General features: G+C 40.0%; 2 long non-coding RNA genes across 2 annotated transcripts in view; one reads left to right on the top strand and one right to left on the bottom strand.

Moving 5' to 3' along the window:
- LOC309643155 overlaps positions 1 to 10,464 on the bottom strand; it is a 36,598-nt gene extending 26,134 nt beyond the window's left edge. Inside the window, exon 1 of the long non-coding RNA XR_014253585.1 lies at positions 10,220 to 10,464. This is a non-coding gene — a long non-coding RNA (uncharacterized lncRNA). The remainder of the gene's footprint in view (positions 1 to 10,219) is intronic.
- LOC309643171 overlaps positions 1 to 17,815 on the top strand; it is a 124,552-nt gene that overhangs the window by 12,509 nt on the left and 94,228 nt on the right. The window lies entirely within an intron of this gene.

Here is a 17,815-nt window from a genome sequence, read left to right as displayed (position 1 = left end):
AAAGTGCAGATTCTGATCCAGCAGAACTGGGGTACTACCTGAGATTCTGCATTTACAGTAAGCTCCCAGGTGACACCAGTAATACCAGTCCATGGACCACACTTTCAGTAGCGAGAGGTTTTTGGCTGCCTAAGTCATATCCATTCTCTCCTACCCCTTTCCTAACAGCACAGAGGTCTTTATCCAAGCATTCACTTCCACCCCTATACTGTCCATGTGCTTCGGGGGAAACAGAACATACTCAGCTCTAGTGGTGGGTACCAACGGGCTTAAGTCAATCAGTCATTCAGTGTTATTTCCATGTCCTGGAATCTAGAAGAGTGGCTGGCAAGTAGTAGATACTCAACAAATATTTGTTAAATGAATACATGAATTGATGTGAGCATAAATATGTGACATGAGTTTATCTAATTAAGATGAATTTCAGGACACTGGCTTGGAATGCTGATCTGCAAGCCCCTCTCACCATGGGATGTGAATATTTGAGACTTGATTGTGACTGGCAGCCTTCCTACAACTGTTAGGGAGTCAACCTTAGAATGAGGCTGACACTAGAGAAGGCAGAGCAGAGACAGAAAGAAATAGGCCACTGATAACACATTGAGACCCTGGATTAGCTTCTCTATATCCACCCCCAAGAGTTATGTGAATCAAAAATCCCCTTCAATTTTAAAGCCCATTTCAGTTGGATTTTCTGTTACAACTTGTAGAATCTTAACTGACAATGGGGAAATGTCTTATTCCATTCCTAGGAGGTCCCATTTTGGTGCAATGTGGGTGCCTTTATGGCTCACCATGGTCAGAAAGCACCAAGGTCAGAAAGCATTTTGTAACACCCTATGGTATGGATATAGAAACAGGCTTTCTTGAAGAAATTTACTGAGCAAGTGTCCACAGGAAGAGCAGAAGTCTGCGATCTCAGCCTCTCCTCCATCTACTAAGGTTTATGTTCCAGGCAAAGGACCGTACTTCCTTGTTGCTTTCCAGACAGAGAAAGTGAGAGAACAACTTATCTCACTGTGGGGATACAAACAGATTCTGGGGCACCAAGCAATCTGAGTTAGGTGTTAGATATTTTCAGCTGTCCAGGAAAGCCAGTTTTGCAGCTCTGGAGATCAGAGGCCTGCAGGGGGGCCTGTGGCTTCCCTGACTGGGGGTGGGGAAGAAGCCGCCAGTCCAATGCGTTTGGGGCAGCCCATACCATGGGGAGAAGGGGGAGGCCCTTGCTCTAGTTGGTGTGGCCAGGCTACCTAGAGTGACCTCCCAGAGTCATTTCTAGACCATTTTGCTCGTCACACACACTAACCTTAACTCCTGACCTAGCCAGTCATTCAAAATCCTTCACATGCTTCACTAGTCCCTTCAGGGTAAAGTCCAAGGAGTTTGTTTTTCAAGACAATCACCATCTGGCCTAACCTAACTCTTCAGTCTTTGTGTCACCCCTACGTTATATCATCAACTCCAACTGTACCAGACGACCTTCTTCGCTCCAAACATTTCCTATATCACCACTTCTCAGTGCTGGGAAGACTTCTGCATCATGCCTTTTCCTGGAATGCATCTTGCAGTGCACTCTGCCCACTAAATTTCCTCCTCATCAAAGCTTGTTCATCCTTTAAGTTTCAGCTCAATTGCTACTCTCTCTGGGAAACATTCCCAGATCTTTAATCCCCATACTCGGTATAATTAATCATCGCTGCCTTTGTGTTCCCATAGCACTCAGTTCACACTGTAGCTTATCACCTTGTTAAGCAACATAGCAGTGGCCGCCCTTAGATTATGAGTTTCCTGAGCATTGAGAGCTTGTCTTATTTGTCTTTATAGCTTAAGCCCTATTGGGCTGCTCTCCATGGGACTGATCCTGCTGGCCCGATTATGGGATGCTGCCCTTTATTCTCATTAGGAAGCTGCCTTAAGGCCAAAATTTACTGAGAAGCTGTACAGGCTTTTCCCTGGTGATAAGAGAATCTAAAGATGGACCAGGTGCAGCTGGTTAAAATGCTGGAATTTGTAACCAAGCTGGACAGGGCTAAACAAGTTTGGGAGGGAGCAAAATTAGGAAGAGATGAAGCTTAATCTTTCAGAAAAAGTTCCCAGATGGTCAGTGGGACCCGTTGACTTGGAGAATAGCCATTGATACAGAAGATGATCTAGTATAGAAAAGGAACAGTATAATATTTTTTAAAATAAAGATTTCCTTTTTTTGACCTTTTCTTGATATGATTGTACTGATGTTAACTTTATTACCGAAGCTTTACGCCCAAGGTATCAGGAAGCTGTGAATGTGGCCATTCATTGATTTGCCCCCAACATTTGGACATAGGGGGCGGGATTTCTATTTCCACAGTCATGGAGCCTGGGTTGCTCTAGTTAGAGTACTAATGACAGGCACTTAAATTAGACCACACAGAGTTAAGGAAAATCGTTGGCACTTTCATTTTCATCAGGCCAACAAACTTCAGAGGTTTGTACCTATACACCTTGACCTCTATAGATTTTTAGAACAACAATGTAATGTCCAGAGCGATAAGAACTAGCAGGTGATGTGGCTTCTCTAAATGTTTATTCAGTCACCTCAGGACACACCTAAAGGTAGGCTGATGCCAAAGTACACAGGCCATTGGGTGTGAGCCTGCCGGGAGCAGAGACTGGGAGGCCTAATGGAGCTGTTGGCACAGCGACAGTCTACAGGCCCAATCTGGCCTGCACGGCAGCTGCACATGTTCCTGGGACCAGAGCCAGCTGGTGGCTCATGGCAATGGTTTCTGGGTCCTGGCTCCATCCCAAGACTGGCCCAAGCTCCTTAGCCCTGACCTGGCTGTGGCTTTGTTCTGGCTCTAAGCTGAAGTTCCGCCCCCTGAGCCAGAAGGTGAAGGCAGGCCTGTGTACCCCAATCCATGCCCTCCTCCCAGCCTGACACATAGTCGGCCCCGGGCAGTCCTAGGGCCCAGAGGGAAGGGCAGGCCTCCGGGGTTAACCTTGGTCAGCCTAAGAAATCCTATAGTGGTTTTGCCCGCTCTGGGACTCAGGGGTACACTTCAGTGTTGCTGCCTGTGCATTGGGCCCCAAGTGAGTGTAGACATCACAAGGGATGGAGCAAAAACCCGGCAGGAGATTCACCTGATGCTGACCAATCCAGCAACACTCAGAAGGCAACTCAAAAACTGTATTTCATAACTGGCCTTGGTTTCACAAGAAGTGTCACTTCAGATCAGGGTCTCCTAAAGAGAGAATCGGGAATACCACATTTTCAAAATAAGATGGATTTTAATCTCTATTAGAACGTTTCACAAACACTCCACAGAAAAACATCCACGCTTTCAGTCTTCTGCCAAGTGTGTCTAAAGTGTCTCTACAACATTTTGGTATCTTTAGTGATTAGAATGGGCAGTCTAGGTAAAAGCAGAGTGCTTGCTATGCAAATAAGCTGCTTTCTCCGCCCCCCCAGCCCACTGCCATCCCTAGCTCCTTCCCTCCCTTGTGGAACTCTGAAATCTGCTTTTAAAACAGAGTCTTTATTTTTATGTTCCCCACCCTGTTTCAGTCTAATTCTCCCAGATTGCGAGAAACACAACAAAGCGAAAAAAATTTTGTTTTCGGTGCTTCCCTTTTACAAACTCTTCTTTTGGAAACCACAACCTTGCATCCCAGCAGAGGTTTCTGGGGGCTTGAAGAACATCAATCAGTTTCGCAGCTGGAGGCCGAGGCTTTCCTCAGGGAAGACTTTTTACATAAAACAGATTGTACTTTGTCCTTGCCAGGGCAGACTAAGGTTTAAATTAAATATGCAGCAAGCTGCAGTTGGCTGATTGCCACAGCCTGGGGGAGGGGGAAAGGAGATCTTGTCCCTACTCTCCTTCCTCTGTACAGTAGTTGTTTCTTTTTCCTGCTTCTTTTCCTCCCCTCCCCTCCCCTCCCCTCCCTTCTCCTCCCCTCTCCTCCCCTCTCCTCTCCTTTTCTTTCCCAGTGGAAGGAGCCTGGAGTTAAGAGATCTGGGCTCTGGGCTGGGCTTTTCTGCAAGCTCACTGTATGACACGATAGAAGCCACTTAGTCTTCTGGGACATCAGTTTCCTCTTCTGTACAATGAAGAGTTGGACATGATCTGGAAAGATCTTTTTCATATTTAACCTTCTAAGTTATTTCCAAATTCCGCTGCATGGATTTCCAGCAAAGGTCCCAAGCCTTAACTATAAGTAATGCATCCTCACTGGTTCTTGGGTGACTGAGGTGACCAGGCTCCTTTTCCCTCAGGCCCAGGCACCAGAAAGGCCATGTTATAAGAGAAGGAGACCCAGAAGAACTTGATAAATGGCAACTGACACTGTATTCTCAGGTTTGGGGAGTAATAGAGAGTGGTGGGGATTGTCATGAATTGGAGAGAAAGAGTCCTCAAAAAAGGGACTCACCTCAAACCAATTATTGCCGCTTGGGAATGTGAGCCACTGGGGCAGCCAGTTCTTTAATTTAATGTGAAAGTTCTAAACTTTTAAATATTGGCAACTAATTCAAAAAAATCTTGTGAGTCTCACAAAATAGACAAATAGGACTGTGGAGTAAATTCAACTTGAAGAGGGTCAGTTTGCCAGGTTCATGGACCTTAAGATAAGAATTTCTGTGCTCTCTATCTCACAGAACTGTTCAGAGAGGCTGTGTGTTTAAAAGTGAGTTGTAAGCTGCAGAAAAGTACTATAGATCTGAATGGTAGAACCTTAATAGGTTGTTCAATCATACTTTTCAATATAGTAAAGTTCCACTGGAGGGTAAGTTTCAGGAAGACAACTTTATCCATATTCAGGTTCCCAAGCAATTCTTGGCCTGGGAGCTAATTATTCTGTTTTTTTAGTGGTTAAAAATAATTTCTACTATCTACCTCCATATTAAAAAAAAAATTGATTTCATGTTATTAGGCTTTGGGGAAATCATGCTATGATGGAGTATATATTTAAACTTCAGAATTGTATTTTGCATTCTGTAATCATGGCAGACATTTATGTTATTATTAGCATATTAAATGAACCTATTTTAATATATAATTGAATATGTTAAGATTTGTATAATATAAGGCAATATGCATTTTAGTCAATTTTTCTGTCATTTGGATACATATGTGTTCTATAAAACTATAATAATTGCAATAAGTCTGAAAAGACAAGTAAACGAGAGAAGTTTAGTTCTCTTAATACTAAATAAACTATTATGCATAGTCTTTTTATCTTCAGAGAGAGAGAGAGAATCAATGAAAATGGGATTTAATCCTTTAGAACATTCACTTAAGTGGCTAGATTACATCTTTTGCTATTTTAACTGTATAAGAAATGCAAATTTTAATTTCAGGAATGTATATGAAATACATTCAATTGTTCTAAATTTATTCAACTGATATGCAAGTATCATTCAGACAGGTAATTTATTGGGAAACAAGATAAAATTATTTCTTTTCTTGAAATGCCATAACTTTACCAAGTAAAATAACTGAAGTGGTACCTAAATATAAAGATATTTCCTTTTTCATGGATAGATAATAATTCTCTTTTCAGTTTTTTTCCCTTGGTCTTAGTAACCTATAATAACTTAAAGACTTCATTTTTTCTCATTTCTTTTAGAGTTTGTCTCATTTTCTTCCCTTGTATTTAAGCTTTTTTATCTTTTTGTCTAATGTATATAATAGGTCTTTTGGATTTGATCCATTAATTTATAACTCCTGACATAATTTACAAATACATTTTACACTTTTAAGCTTTCACTTTTAGTATAAATAGAAGGACACAAGTAAATAGGATTTCTCTATAAGGAGGGCAATATGTGAAATATTTACCAAATGAGATGGCATGGGTATGATCAGAATGGACTCTGCCATGGTCAGGACAAACACCAGCTGTAAACAACTGTTCCAGACTTACTGGTTCTTTTTAACAACAAGTTGCAACTGTGTAATTATTGTGACTACAATAATTATAGTATGGGAAGCACTGTAACATTTAGTTGCTGTGCTAGTCTGGATAACTAACCACTAGCTGCCACAATAGACCAACTCTCAAGTCTCAGGGGCTTTACACAACAGAAATGTCTTTCTTGTACACACAAAGTGATGTAGTCAGCAGGGATTTCCTTCCACTCAGAGGCCCCAGGCCCATCATCCTGTGGTGCTGCCATATTAACATGTGGCTTCCAAAGTCATTGTACAAGGGATGGAAAAGCTGGAGGGACCCCTCCTGGGTCCTACCATTCGTTCTTGACCTAGAAGTGATTCCTGACACTTCTGCTCACCTTTCACTGTCCAGAACTAGACACACGGCTCCAACCTAACTACAAGAAAGGGTAGAAGATGTAGGGGAGCACATCAGTTGTTTTGTGAGTCTGCAGCCCAAGTACTGATGGTGATTTCTATTTCACATCACACATCTATTTAACTGATGGTGCCTTAAGACCTTTGCTGCTGGCTCATAGCCTGATTCTGTGACTTCTTTGCTTCTCTAAATAGCTCTATCATACTCTCTCCAATCTATTTCTGGGTTGGATGCCCAAAAGGGACAAACTGACTGGCTTGTTTATCATCATTGTCTCTGTGGGCAGAGCCTTTGTTTAAAGCCATCTGAAATGCACTGGCCAGTCTACAAATGACTGCTTTTGATTATGTGCCCACACCTGTTTTAGCCAGCTGTGGAAAGGAGTTTAGGAATAAACTGCGTAGGAATTTGGAGATAAAATGAATAAATAAATTTGGTAGAGTTATTTTGAATAGTGAAGATTTAAAAACATATAACAGTGTTTTCATTGTAATTGTTACTATATCACAATAACTGCAAAATCAAAATTTGTCAAGGTTTTATAAAGAACTGTAGCTTTATGTTTTCCAAGCATATTCAAGTAATATGAATTAAGAGTAGCTGTTGTGTCAGTCCACAAACTAAAGTGTATAAAAATGTAACTTTCTTCATTTTTTTCAATAGCTGAATTTAATTTCTATTTTATGTCTCCATTTCAGTGAGTGGGAGAAACTTAATTTTGTTAAATTTCAGGCCTCCCTTACCTGCCCAGGGCTGCATCTAAGATTCAAGGGGATCATGTAGCATCAAGGCATTGGAAAGTGTATAATCTTGCCCTCTGAATATATCCGCCCCCCCCCGAACCCCACACCAACTTTCAAGAGCTACTAAGCATGACAGAGATCACCACTTATTCACAGATACCCATTTTCTGTTTCTTTAGTCAAAGAACCACCTTATTTTTATCTGGGTATGGCTACCCATGCAGTGACTGCATTTCCCAGGCTCTCCTAAAGCTAGGTATAGTCATGCCCTTAAATGGCATCTGCTGGCCCTCAGCTTTCCACATCCCTTTTACTCTTTCTCCCAGGATGGAATGAAGATATGGTGATAGCGAGCCAGCTTTGTTTCTGTGATGGCAGAAGGGCAATATTCTGGTGGGTTGCAGAGCAACAAGATAGAAGGAGCCTGGGTTCTTTGATGACCTGGTAGCACAGACCAGCTCTAGCCCCCTAGACTACTACTACCTTGAACTTCTATGTGACAAAAATGAGTGTTCCGTCTTGTTTAAGGCTCTGTTATTTTAGTCTCTGTGAAAACAGCTGAACCAATATCTTAATACACCCACTTTCCAGAATATACACCCATTTTCCAAGGTAGTTCCTGCTGTGTCCTCCCTTGTTTCTGATGGCCAAGCCTCTTTCAGTCTACTGCTTCTCAATGACTGGCTCTTGTAGCTCTCTCTGTGTTGCTAACATTCTAATGCTTCCTTACCAGCTGCACTATGAGAAACTCTGCTTCTGTGCTTGTCTTATATTTCTGCCATCATTCTACTGCCACCACACCACTCTGCAGCTTTGGGAACTATGTGGGACTCTTATGGGACCATCTGCCAAGACATAGCATACAGATTTTCCATTACTCCTATACATGCTAGACACAGGAATTTAGAGTCCTACAGCCCTCAGATTTCATATGGAGAGGGGGCAGAATCTTCTGCTCTAGAATCCTTAAACAAAGCTAGGCATTTTATTATTCCTCCCTGTGACCTCAAACAGAGGGCTCAGATTAGGATGGGAGTAGGATCAGACTCAGGGTCCCTTCTCAGGGGCACACTACTGTCTTGGCTTTTCTTTCAAATCTCCCTATTCTTCCTCATCAGACAAATCTTTTTGAGTATTGACAGCACAGGAAGCTTTGTCCTAATATGTCAGGTTTCCTTCTAAATCTTTTAATTTTTTATTTTTGGCTGCATTGGGTCTTTTTTTTGTTGCTGCACGCGGGCTTTCTCTAGTTGTGGCGAGTGGGGGCTACTCTTCATTGCGGTGCGCGGGCTTCTCATTGCAGTGGCTTCTCTTGTTGCGGAGCATGGGCTCTAGGTGTGTGGGCTTCAGTAGTTGTGGCATGCAGGCTTCAGTAGTTGTGGCACGTGGGCTCTAGAGTGCAGGCTCAGTAGTTGTGGCACACGGGCTTAGTTGCTCCGCGGCATGTGGGATCTTCCTGGACCAGGGCTTGAACCCGTGTCCCCTGCATTGGCAGGTGGATTCTTAACCACTGAGCCACCAGGGAAGTCCGCTTCTAAATCTTTTTGCCTTAATGCCTGGCCTAAGTTTTTAAAATATTCTGTTTTCTGGATTCTCCTGTGTCATTCTCTGAGGCAATTAAAGCAGAACATCTCATGAGGTGGAGGATGGTTATAACTATAATAATGTAGGTGGATGAAAGTGTCTGTTAATATTTCAAAATTTCATCTGTCATTTCTTCAGTCCATAAATAAGAATTATTTGTCATGGTGCAGTGGGAAGTTCATTGGCTCAGGATTTAGAAGGTTTATGTTTTAAGTCCTAGTTTATTCCTTTTCTTTGGAAGCATACCTTCTATGTCAATAGTAAAGTGCAATTCCAAATGTTGGTCTAGTTTATCTGTGGACTTTGATTCTGTCAATTGTGTAACATTGGGAAATTGACCTAGATTTCATGCTTCAGTTTTTACTCTATCTTTCCATAGCACTTTGTACCTCAGATACAGGGAGCTTATGTGGAATAATAAAAATAGTTAATATTTAAATAGCATTTCTAAGTGCCAAGTATTATTCCTAGTGCCTTACGTATACTAATTCATTTGTTACTCATTTATGAGGTAGATACTGAGATATACAATCCAAAGTAGAGCTAGAATTTAAATCTACACAATCTGGTTCCAGGGTCTGTGCTTTTAATTGTTATGCTACACAGTCTCTTAAAATAGGTAATAATTTGAAGGAAAAGAATGAGAAATGTGTTATTGTGTTAATTATTGGAGAACTTTCCTAGTTTGATTTATAAGCACCAATCTTTCAAAAGTAAACTATGATTCAGTTCTGCCTAAATTCTGCCTAAATTATCCCAAATTTCAGGTATGCTGAGGAAGAGCTGAATGAATGCTAATAGTACCATTATTAATATTATTAAGCTATTATTTTTATAAAGTGAATAATAAATATGTTTAAACTGCTTTCAAAAATGGATTTAGGTCAGAAATCAATACAAGTAATTCTTTTAATTCCCATTTGGAAATAATAATTCAAAAATAGTATTAACTGAGTAATAATTAAGAAATAATTTCCTTTTCTTTTTGAGTTACATTAAAAGTATTTTTACCCTGGTTAAACAGTGTAACTGAAATATAATTGCACGATAAAACTTTATTGCCATCTAGTGTCAGTAAGGAACATTGCAGTAATGTTGCTTTTTTTGTCCCTCTTCCTTTGGTACCTTCCTTCTATATGTATGTAAATATTAACCTGCACTCCCAGGTGGCACTGTTTGATTCCTTTACCATCGACCATTGATTCTGTAGACTATTTTAATAATCTGATTTCAGAGTAACTCATTTCATGACATTTCTCACTTCCAAAGCATGGTTTCTTTTCTGAGAATGCTCTTGGGGAGCCATAAGAATTTTCATCCAAGTTAGAGACAGTGTCTAAATACTTTGAATGTGCTCAGCCCTAAAAGATTCCTTTACTTTAGCTTCAAGATGCTAAACATGGGGAAAATCTCCATGGTATATATTTAAATTGTTAAGAAATGTTTTAGACATTCAGAAGAACATAAGGAATAAAAATTTATGAACCCACTGTATTAATTATCTATTGCTGTATAACAAGTTGCCTCAAAATGTAGTAGCTTAAACAGCAAACATCTGTTATCTCACAGAGTTTATGCGGATCAGGAGTCAGGGAGTGGCTTACCTGGGTGGTTCAGGGTCTCTTAGGAAGTGTAGACAAACTGCAGTCTGGGGTTGCAGAAATCTCAAGCCCAGCTGGGGCTGGAAAATCTGCTTCCCAGCTCACTCATGTTGTTGGCAGGTTTCAGTTTCTGGCTGGCTCTTGGCCAGAGGCTCAGTTCTTCTACAAGTAGAACTCTTCATAGGACTTGCTTCTCCCAGAGCAAGGGCTGGGGGAGGGGGAGATGGGAGGGAGGGTGGGAGGGAGGAAGAGGGAGGGAAGCCACGGTCTTTTTTTAGAACCTAATCTCAGAAGTAACTTTAACTTCTACCAGATGTTATTGGTCACACAAACCAGCCTTGGTACCCTGTGGCAGGGGACTACGAAAGGGTGTGAATAGTGGGAGGCAGTCACCGTTGATGACTGGGGCCATCTTGAAGGCTGCTACGGACCAAACCATCATCAAGCTTTAATAAACAGTAACATTTTGCCCTGTTTGTATAACTGCCTCGTGGAATGAGTTCAGCCCAGGGCTAAACTCTAGGAGACAGAAATGAGAAACAAACTTTTTCTCTCACAATGGCTTTCAATGACACCCTGCTAAATCTCCCTTTCTTGCCGTGACTGACATTTCTGATAGATCCCATAGCTCTCCGCTAACATTTAGCTGTAAGAGGAGTCCCGTTTTTGGACATGCAAAAGCTTAGTCCGATATCATGTGCAGCTCAAATGGAATATTTTTTAACTCTTCTTACTGCTGCCTCTGTGAGGTAGGAGATCATGGCTTTCCTTTGAGTGATTTTTCTGACTGGTTCTCGCCTCTCTCCTGCTTTCTGATTGCTCTAGCATGGGGCCCAGCATACAGATTAAAGAGGAGCAAAACAATCTTTGTACTTAGCTGGTGTTGTGTATAGCCCTCTCTTGCCTACTGCTGGCTGGACCTCATCGCCTCCATTAATCTAAGCATTCAGGTGTGGGTGTAGTTTGCTTGGAGAACCCATGAATGGGGCTTCATACTGTTCCAGATATTCTTCAGTTGGCTTCTTGAAATTCACTCTCAGCCTCTGCCCCACATCTCTGGGGCTAAAGCCTCTTCCTGCTGGGGACCCCTTGCCTCAGGAAGCTGCACTCTTGGGCCGCAGAGTTTCTACAAGATGACTCATGCCTAGCTACTCCTTGCAGGGCCTTTTGGTCAATGGGAAAACATGCATCCTTTTCCGGCAAAAAGTTTGCCCATCTAATCAGCCCTCTCTCCCCACCCTGTAACCGTGTGTTGCCCCAGCCAGTGTCCTGCCTTTGCAATTCTCCAGATGGGCATAAGAGCCCAGGCACAGATGCCAACAAATGTCTGCTGGTGCTCATCGGCTCTCCTGAGAACTCTTGCTCTCGCTGGTCTTGAAGCAGCACCAGGACCTGCAATGTCAGGGCTCTGTAAACATCTAGCCGGGAAATAGACACCAGTCTCCTCTCTTGTAGGTACTTCTAGTCTCTGTAACTGATTTGCTTGGGGCCCCTCACTTGGCTTGGCAGTGGGGCGGGGGGAGCACCTCACCACAGTGGGGTGTAGGGGAGCCAAAGCCTTTCTCCTCCTAAAGATCCCCTTCAAAGTGCCCTGTTCAAAGCATCAGTGAATGTATAGCCTTTTAAAATGACTGGAGATGACAGATGGGGATTAAGATATTTGAAGGTCATTTGTTATAAAATTCTGCAGAATGTGTCTAGTAAGTTTCTTTGGCTTTAGGGCCTTAGCTGAATTTCAAAGATATTAAGAAAACCCCTTTTAACATCCTATTAAATTTCACTCAGGTTAAAAAATGTAGAAATTTATGGATTTAGTTGAAGTTCCCTGTGTACTTGTCCTCAAATCCAGTCCCCTCCTTGCCCACCTAGAGGGTAATCATCGTCCTGAATTTTGTGTTTTTCAATGCCGTGAGTGTTTAATGCTTCTCTTGGCCCACTCAGGTTGCTATAACAAAATACCACAGACTGGGTGACTTTTTAACAACAGAAATTTGTTACCCACAGTTCTGGAGGCTGGTAGACTGAGATCAAAGTGCCAGCATGGTCAAGTGAGGGCCCTCTTCAGGGTTGCAGACTTGTTACCCTCCTATAGTGGAAGGGGACAAAGGAGCTCTCTTGTCCCCTTATAAAGGCATTAAGCTAATTCATGAGGGCTCCACCCTCATGACCTAATCACCCCCCAAAGGCCCCACCTCCTAATATCATTGCATTGAGCATTAAGATTTCAACATATGAATTTTAGAGGGACATAGACTTTCAGATCATAGCAATACTATTACCATATATGTATGTATCCATAAAGAATATAGAGTATTTTTTCAAGCTTTGTAGAAGTGGTATTTTAGCATACACATCGTTCTGCAACTTAACATTGTTCAATGTGTTTTTTGAGATTTATTCATGTTGATACCTGAAATTCTAATTTTCCTTTTAGCCACTTTATAATATTTCATGTTTGAATATAATATACTTTATTTTAAAATTTCCTCTATTGGACATTTAAGTGATTTTCTTTTCTTTTGCTATTGCTGCAATCATCATCCTTATACTTGCCTCCTTACATATTATAGTATATATACCTAAAAGAACTATATAGGTATTGCCAGCTTGAAGGATATGCATCATTTAGATCTTTACTAGATGCTGCCCGATTTCTCACTCATGTTATTTTCTGCTACCATCAGCAAATCCAAATCCTAAGCAACATTTGGTATTTATGGATTAAGTAATTTTTGCTAGTTATCTTATAAATTATATATGCACTTTCATGATTGTTAGTGTGACTGAGCATTTTTCCTATGTTCTTTTTTCTAGTCTTCTTTTATGTCGTTTGGGATAGGTCATCACAAGGCCACTCAGAAAGCCCTTAAGCTGGAAAACCCCTATACCATGTGAGGAAGCCCTTATGTTAACTCGAAACCCCCAGGATCTATGGCATAACTGGAAATTATAAACATAGAGTTCAGACATTAGGGTTGTATATGCATTTCCAAGCTCATCACTTTTTTGTAAGGGTTGAGCTACATTAATGGTGTAATCTCCAGGGCTGTTAGGGGATAAAATACCATGAGATTGAACACTCAGTCTCAGTATATATATGTATTTGTTGCTAAAATAGTCTATATCTTTTCTCGTTTATTTGTCTGCTTGAGGTAAAATCCCAAATCAACTGTGAAACTGTAAATTTCTCCTTTTATATATTTAAAGGCTATATATACATTTATGATTATTGTGCTTTCTTAAAGGATTTTCCCTCTAAGTCTGTGTGTTTCCTTCATAATTCCTATTAATATATTTCTTAAAATCCATTTGATATTAATTTTGCTATACAAGTTTTCTTTTTTTTTGTATTATAATAAATATTTTAATGTATTGCCAACTACTACAAAACTTTATTATGTGTAGATTGTATTGGTGATTAATGCTTGCTATTAAAGTGAGTGTAAAGAGACTCTTCCTTTTCCTGTGCACAGTACAATCCAGCCTGCATACAATCTAGAATCATAAACACATTTTGTTGTTTGCTTCACCAATCAGTAAGACATATTGTAAGTATATTCATTTATTCATACATTCATTTATCATTTATTGAGCACCTTCAGTGTTCCAGGCACTATTTAACACACTTCAGATAATTGATGAACTATACAGTTAAAAGAAAAAGACCAAAAAAAGCTGTCCCTATAACCCTGATGGTGTAACTGAGAGGCAGACATCTTTTTGTAAAATGAGTCAATTTAAAAATGACTAAAAGCCTAGTAACCTTTTTTTTTTCACACACACACACTGTATTTTATTTTTACGAGAGATAAATAAACTGACACCAAGCATTGTAAATGGATGACTACAACAAAAGCAACAATGATTGCAATTACCAAACACGAAACACAGTCATACTGTGTCATAATATTGACGTTCAGTCCTGTAATCCTCCAATGTAACAGCTCCTTTACTTTGCAGTGAAAATTGATTTGTGTATCTTTTGCCTCTGAGTCCTTGTGGAATTTTTTTTTATTATTATTCAAACAGAAAGTCACAAAAATTATACTCATCCTCATCAGTTCACTCAGTCCCATGTAATTAATTTTTTTTTTCATATTGATCTTTTGTTAGCACTTTTATGAATTCATCAGTTTTCCATTAGAGTTCTGAAAATGCTTATTCATTCAGTTCAGCAGTACAGTCAGTTACCAGAAACCTGTACTTGTCAGAGTCTTTTCCATGGATTCCTTGAAGATGAAACACTTTTACAGGAACATTTTTGCAAAAGCATCGGAGTACACCCAGAACTGTCTGTAAATGACAAAAGACTTAAAAATGACCACGGTTAAAGATTTGATGAAAGTTCATAATAATGCAATTGACAAGGAAATTTAGTTATTTCTGAGATATACATTTTAAAGTAATAACTAGAATTATGACTTATAACATTATACCAGAACATATAAGATTTTTAGAAATTTCATGTAATGTCTGAAACATTTATATTAACATATTTCCATACAAATAACCCAAAGAAAGTTTAGTATTAGTTGTTTTTTTGTTTGTTTGTTTGCTTTTTAAAAAAATTATTTATTTATTTATTTGGCTGTGCTGGGTCTTAGTTGCGGCATGCAGGATTTTTGTTGCCACGTGCGGGGACCTTTTAGTTGTGGCTTGTGGGGATCTAATTCCCTGATTGGGTATAGAACCCGGGCCCCTTGTATTGGGAGCATGGAGTCTTAACCACTGGACCACCACAGAAGTCCCTATACTAGCTTTTTTTTTTTTTTTTTAATGTATTTATTTTATTTATTTATTTTTGGCTGCGTTGGGTCTTCGTTGCTGCACGTGGGCTTTCTCTAGTTGCGTCAAGTGGGGGCTGCTCTTTGTTGCGGTGCGCAGGCTTCCTCATTGTGGTGGCTTCTCTTGTTATGGAGCACGGGCTCCAGGCACGCGGGCTTCAGTAGTTGTGTCTCACAGGCTCTAGAGCACAGGCTCAGTAGTTGTGGTGCATGGGCTTAGTTGCTCCGCGGCATGTGGGATCTTCCTGGACCAGGGCTCGAACCCGTGTCCCCTGCACTGGCAGGCGGATTCTTAACCATTGCGCCACCAGGGAAGCCCCTATACTAGCTTTCTTTTGATTAGTATTTGCACATCATATATTTTCCAGGCTTTCATTTTCAACTTTTTAGTGGGATTTTGTTTTTATTTTACTTTATTTTTGGCTGCGTCGGGTCTTAGTTGTGGCCTGAGGTATCTTTGTTGCGGCACGTGGACTTCTCTCTAGTTGCGGGGCTCGGGCTTCTCTCTAGTTGTGGTGTGAAGGTCTTCTCTCTCTAGTTGTGGCGCGCAGGCTCCAGAGCGCGCGGGCTCTGTAGTTTGTGGCACATGGGCTCTCTAGTTGAGGCGCGTGAGCTTAGTTGCCCTGTGGCATGTGGAATTGTAGTTCCCCAACCAGGGATGGAACCCTCCTCCCCTGAAGGTGGATTCTTTACCACTGGACCACTTGGGAAGTCCCTGGTTTTGTTTTAAATGTGTCTCTTATAAGTAGCATATAACAGTATTTTTTTTCTATTTGTAAAAATAGGATAATATATTACTTGTAATTACAATTATTATTATAATTTGATTATGGATAAATTTAGAATCATTTCTAACATATTATTTTGTGTTTTCTGTATAGTATCCCTTTTATTGCTTTTTTCCCCCCTCCTTTACTCAGTTACAATGTCTGACACATAGTAAGAACTATATGTGTTTTCTACTATTATTATTACATTGAATTAATAAAGCTTTTTATATTCCTTTTTTCCCCTCTTTGTTGTTTTATAAACTATGGACTTTTTTCTAATTTTAGTACTAATAATTAATTTAAAAGCTTATATATTTAATTGTCTCCTTCTCTAACCAGGTATAAAGTTATTCACTATTTCTGTCCCCTTCCTGAATATAACATGGATCTTAACACATTTTAGCCACATATATATATATATTTTAATTTATTCCTATGTATTTTGTTCTTTTCATGCTATTGCAAATGGAATTATTTTTAAATTTTGTTTCAGATTTTTCACTGCTAGTGTATAGAGTACAATTAATTTTTGAATATTGATCTTGTATCCTTCAACTTTTTTTTTTTAATTTTATTTATTTATTTATTTATTTATTTATTCATTTATTTATTTATTTATGGCTGTGTTGGGTCTTCGTTTCTGTGCGAGGGCTTTCTCTAGTTGCGGCAAGTGTGGGCCACTTTTCATCGCGGTGCACGGGCCTCTCACTATCGCGGCCTCTCTTGTTGCGGAGCACAGGCTCCAGACACGCAGGCTCAGCAATTGTGGCTCACGGGCCTAGTTGCTCTGCGGCATGTGGGATCTTCCCAGACCAGGGCTCGAACCCGTGTCCCCTGCATTGGCAGGCAGATTCTCAACCACTGCACCACCAAGGAAGCCCTAGCCACATATTAATCAACACCACCCCATCTTGTTATTGTTGCAAGTGTGTTATTTGTTCCTTTTTTTAACACAGAAATGAGATATTATTGTCATGTTCATAAGTGTCATTTTATAATTTTTCTGCTTATTGCTTTTTCTTAATTCTCTACTTTCATTCCTCTTCAGTTTTATTCTTACTAAAATTTACTCTTTAATTATTGTTTTCATGAGATCCTGTGGCTATTAAACTCTTAGCATTTTTCTGAAAGTTTTTATTTTACCCTTACTCTTTCTTTTTTAAAATATAAATTAATTTATTTACTTATTTTATTTTTGGCTGTGTTGGGCCCTCGTTGCTGTGCGCGGGCTTTCTTTTAGTTGCGGTGAGCGGGGGCTACTCTTTGTTGCCATGCGCGGGCTTCACTTGGCAGTGGCTTCTCTTTGTTGTGGAGCACAAGCTCTAGAGTGCAGGCTTCAGTAGTTGTGGCCCACGGGCTTAGTTGCTCCGCGGCATGTGGGATCCTCCCGGACCAGGGCTCAAACCCGTGTCCCCTGCACTGGCAGGCGGATTCTTAACCACTGCGCCACCAGGGAAGCCCTTGCCCTTACTCTTGTATGATATTTTACCCAGATATAGATTTCTAGAGCAATATCTATTGCTGATAAAAAATTAGGCTAGTTGTCATTCCCTTATGGAAAATTTTAGAGGCTTTTAATATTTTTCTCTTTATCCTTGATGTTTCTAGCTAAATTGTAATACGTCTTGGTATAGGTTTATCTTTGTTTATCCTGCTTGGTATTTGGATTAAAGTTTTATTTTGATGACTGATATCTTTCTTCAGTTTTGGAAAAATTTCACCTATTACCTGGTTAAATATTGCTTCTCTTAAATAACCGCCAATTTTTCCTAGTGAAGCTCCTATCTTACATATGTCAAAGTCCTTCAGTTTACCTCTCATTTCTCTTAACTACATAAAATTCATAACTTTAATATCTTTGTCTCTCTGTGCTGTGTTTTGGATAAGTTTTTCACTGTATCTTCCAATTTACTAATTTTTTTTGTTTAGTGTGTCTGGACTAGTTTTCCTGATTACTGCATTTTTAATTTCAATGACTCTATTTTTGCTTCTAAGATTTTTTTTTTTTCATCTAAGATTTTAAATGGATTCTTATGTAACTTTTC

This window comes from Balaenoptera physalus (genome assembly GCF_965194825.1).
Source record: "Balaenoptera physalus genome assembly, chromosome: 14".
Classification (NCBI taxonomy): Eukaryota; Metazoa; Chordata; class Mammalia; order Artiodactyla; family Balaenopteridae; genus Balaenoptera; species Balaenoptera physalus.
This window is presented reverse-complemented; position numbering and strand designations above follow the sequence as displayed.